This window comes from Microcebus murinus, chromosome 9 (assembly GCF_040939455.1).
Source record: "Microcebus murinus isolate Inina chromosome 9, M.murinus_Inina_mat1.0, whole genome shotgun sequence".
Lineage (NCBI taxonomy): Eukaryota > Metazoa > Chordata > Mammalia > Primates > Cheirogaleidae > Microcebus > Microcebus murinus.
Genome location: NC_134112.1, coordinates 2,857,278 through 2,862,108, shown reverse-complemented (window position 1 = coordinate 2,862,108; position 4,831 = coordinate 2,857,278). Strand labels below are relative to the sequence as shown.

Below are 4,831 nucleotides of genomic sequence, written 5' to 3'. Positions count from 1 at the left end.
CTAACCTACACCTGGTACCCCACCCCTCGGACCACCTCAACTTAATAAAAGTGGGAAAATAGGGTAGATGGTACTTAGAACTTGGTGGGGAGGCCCCTCTGAGCCCACAGGTGAAATAAACTTTGATTCTCCAACTCTGTGTGCAGCTTGGCTTGTCCTCAGAACCACCCGCTGTAACACTTGCTGTCAGAATCTTACAAGATGAGAAGCCTTGTGAATTCTTTTATTCAGTGTGATAGCAGCAGTAGGAAATATTTCAGCTTCATGAGCATGGGTATGGCAATGGTCGTCTTTCCAACCCCGTGTTAGTGCTGAACATTCGGCGTTCTCAGTGAATTACTAAGTCGACTAGTGCTTTCTTCACAAATTACAAATGAGAAAACAGGAGTTTGTCCATTGTGTGTATCTGATATGTCTCCTAGGATGGATGGTTGTTTCTACAGGGCACAACTGAAGGGACTGACTTCAGGTCGAGACTAGTTTCCTCCGGGTTTCGCATCTGTCTTTGGAGATCTCAGAGAATCGGAATCGCTTTTGCTTCTTTCTTAAACATTCAACAAGTCTCCAACCTGGATAGAATATAAAATATAATGAGTTAGTTGAAGCAATCCACGACGGACTTACAATGTTTAGTCTCTAAGATACAGTGAGTCTCCACCACTCAATGCTTCTATCCCTTCTTCCTCTTTGTTTTGACTATAATGAGATCCCCCGGAACCAAATCTGCATCCCAGAGGCAAAACGCCCTGTGGTTGAGCTATGAGCATGTTTAGTAAAGGTAGGCTAAATACGAGGTTTTGTCTATGGGGAGACAACCATTTTAGTGACATTTTTATTGGAAACTTAACTGCTATGGTTTGGGCATTTGTCCTCTCCAAACCTCATGTTGAAATTGATCCCCAATGTTGGCGTTAGGGCCTGACGAGAGGTGCCTGCGTCATGAGGGCCAATCCCTCACGAATAGATTAACGTCCTCCCTCACGGGGGAGCCAATTCCCACTCTACGAGTTCCGCCTTCCCGTCCCGCTTCCTCTCGCGAGAGACCTCTGCGGCCCCGCGCCCTCCCCTTCCGGCCACGCCGAGTGCCGGGCAGGCTCCTCTGAGCCCCTTTCCCTGGGCCTTTCCCCACCGTGGGCACTCGCTCCTTCATAGCAACGCAACAGACATGACAGCTGCTGTTCTCCATGGCCTCAGTGGATTTCATTAGGAAGTTGTATGGTATGGTACGGCCCCGAGGCGGGTCAGTTCTCTGTAGTTAAGAGTGTGGGCTGTTTGGACAATATATAACTTTTTTACAGATTTCATTGTATCTGAAATTTCTTTATTTACTAATTTCTTATGTTCTTTGTCTCCTTACTAAAATATAAACTGCTTGCGGGCAGGGATATTGTGTCTTATTTTCCGTTATTCCCAGCACCTAGAACAGAAATTATGTATAGTCTGTGCACATATGTGGTTGCTTACTAAAATATCACATGCTCAATAACTATAAGTTAAGCTATATTCACATTCTAAAAGTCCCAGCCTAACTTCCCCTCAGTGGAACTTTCTTTGTTTATTCTTTAACTTGATCACCATGTGTTATTCCATGTGTTAATTCTGTTTTCTTTCTCTCATTGTACTTCAGGTCTTTTCTGAATATTTTTCCATATGTTATTATATAAATATTTATGCCTATTCATTGGTTTTCTGACTGTTTTTCTTCGTCACTACACTCTAAACTCTATGAGAGTGAGGAGTTCATTATAGTGTAACCAGTGACAAATTTATATGGAAACTCAATAAATATTTCCAATCCACAAATTAGTTTATAAACAAACAAATCCTACTTTCTTGTCTTGACAGCTGCCATGACTTGCCGGATGTTTAAAAGTATTATTTTCTACAAAGGAATGAACACAAGGAACCCACTTTTATGCTGCTTCCCCAAATTATTGCTAATCACTGTATCTATGGCAAAATATCTAACCAACAATCAGAAATCAAGGCTAGCGAAACCTACAAATTTATTATATTCAATATGCTGTGCTGAGAGTTTCTACTCTTGTAAGATGATTAACTGGACGTTTCAACATGTTTTTACTGAGTTATGCTAAGAGTGTGCTCAGCACATGTTACATGTGAAATGTTCCTAGTGAAAGACTTGAGCATCTGCTCCTCCATATCACATGAGGGGAAGAGAAAACTGACATCTGCCAACTACCTCCTGTGAGCTGCTCCCTGAAATAAGCATGCACTTCGTCCATGAATTCATATATTAACTTTCTCAGGGGGTGGTATATCTTCATCTTACAGATGGGGAAATAAAGACTCAGGAGTATTAGCAATGTTTCTAAAGTGAGCACCAGTATTAAGTGTGTTCATTTCAACACTGATTCTCTCCAGATTAAGTGATATATACTTGCACAACCGAAATTCCTCAGTACAGTAATTTCAAATAGTTACTGAAGCAAAATACTGTGTTTTTGGATACTGTAGATCATTGTTTATTAATGATCCAGATTATATTAATATTTAGCCTAAAGGCAAAAGTAAAATTAGAATCAACTTAAATGTTCTTTGCTAAACTTGTTTATATTAGAATATTGAGTTCATAGATTTACCTTTTTACTCATTTAATTTATATATGAAGTGCCAAATTTCTATGATTACACTGTCTTTGTTAATCTTGCTACTCATGCTTACACCTAGAAAAACCAGTCAGGGGTGGAGACCTGTGGTCTTGGGGCCACACGTGGCCTTTTGACTGAATCCAAATTTTGAGTCTTGGTCGTATTTTGGGGCTACAAAACTACCTGTCGTGCTAACAATATCAACTAGATTTTCTCTAGTTTCCCAGTAAGGCTCTGTGACTTCCTTTATATACCAGCTCGGGCAAGATGCAGGAAGAGAAAAGAAAAGCACTATTGGTGTAGTGCATCATCCCAGAACTGCTCAGGAGACATAACAAGGTCCACAACTAACAAATGTTGGAGAGGTACTTTCCTCTTCCCCTCTGGTTAAAAATATTTAAATAATGACAATATTACTAAGCTAAGTAGAGAGTAAATATATAGTGTATCCTGGGCCATAAAATTTGATTTTTTGGCTTAACAGGGTTGATAATGCAAAGGCAAGAAAAACAACAGAAATATTTTAAAATATTAAATAAACCAGATGGATATTTTTGAATTTTTTTCAAATTAATATCATAATAATTTTCTGATATCTTTCAAATAAGTGTATATGGATCAAGGAATTATATGGGCATTTCTTAATACGTTAGTGGACGACTAGATTTGGACTCTTGCGTTCATAAGGATAAAGCTGAAAAGTTTAAACCATCTTGTAATTCAGTTAAATGTATCCCTGGCATACTAATAAGTATATGTCTGGCCTAAGAATTAAAATAGTAAAATATTATATTTCACATATCATGCATATTACAGATACATATATAAATATATATTTTACATATCAAATTATATAAAATTAATGAATATATAAACTATATACATAAATTGATAAATGTAAAATAATAATTATACATACACACACATTTTACTGCCAAACCTCATTTTACTGCCAAACCTCATTTACTGCCAAAATCTCATTAAGGAGATTTTAATAAATGAAAGCCTCTTAAAGTAAACAAAAGAAAAATTGTACAACCAGATTGGGGAAAGGCAGTCCATTTTAAAGGTAGACCATTCCCATCTTGGTATAAGGGACTTTCTAAAATTTTGCATGACATTGCTATTTGTGGAGGATAGAGTATGGAAAAACATTATCAAAAAATCTAGAATTTATTTTAAAAGAAATTTGTGCAAGAAGTGCCTCATTTCATAGAAAAAATCTTTAGAAACAGAAGTACCGGTTTTAAAATAAATGTTAACTTATTTATTCTTTCTGAACATTAGAGAAGGAAAGATATTTATACTTATATACATATATTCTATGTGATTTCTCATACAGATCACAACTAAGTAAAATATTATCAATAGGTTATTTTAAGATAAGATATAGAATATACAAATTAAATCAAGATTCATGTCAATGAATTTAGGAGCCAGATATGTCTCTGCCCTAGTATTTTTTTGTTCTGTTTAGTCTGTCTTGTTATATTTTAAACATCTTAGATACAATATTACATTTATTTTTGCTCTTAGAATATTAAATGAATTGTTTAAACTGAAAGTTTGAAATATATTGGACATTTTTATATTGGTAGCAGAGAGTAGTGTTGACATATCTGCAACTAAGATTGTCAGTGTGTCTTTTTCCTTAAAGGTCATTTAATTTATGCTCCATCTGCACACTTAGGAAGGGTAGGTCTTCTTGAAAACTTACACTTTCACTGTGAGAACATAGACTCCTTTATCTTTCGTATTCTTGGTACTCTTAATGTATCCATGTATTATTACTTTTTTTGAATTCTACTTTTTTGATATCAATAACTCAGTCTTTCTGTATGTGTGTTAACTGCATCCATTTGTTTCCACCCTATGATGTCTAGCCTACTTGTCTTCATATTAAGTGGGGGGTTGCTAATAGCATCTAGTGCATTCTGCTCTATCCGTTTTGATAATCTGGCTTTTAGTTGGAGAGCCTGGACAATTTATACTTACTGTAATCGTTGATAAGGTCATGTTTACATCTACCATCTTGGGAGTTGTTCACTTTTTAATTGGGATCTTTGTTTTCTTACTGTTGAATTTTAAGAGTTCTTTGTTTATTTTGGATAGCAGTCCTTTATCAGATATGTGTTCACAAATATTTTCTCTCAGCCCTTGCCTTGTCTGATGATTCTCTTAATTGATTCCGTTTTTGAAGGACATTTTTACTGGATATT

The 4,831-nt window shown here is 36.2% G+C and overlaps 1 long non-coding RNA gene across 1 annotated transcript; it reads right to left on the bottom strand.

Annotated features, from left to right (window-relative positions):
- Window positions 1-207: 207 nt before the first annotated feature.
- Window positions 208-1,039, bottom strand: LOC109731265 (uncharacterized). Its single transcript, XR_002224863.2, has 2 exons — window positions 849-1,039; window positions 208-569 (listed from the first exon to the last, which is right to left on the bottom strand). It is a non-coding gene; the product is annotated as an uncharacterized LOC109731265 (long non-coding RNA).
- Window positions 1,040-4,831: the final 3,792 nt, after the last annotated feature.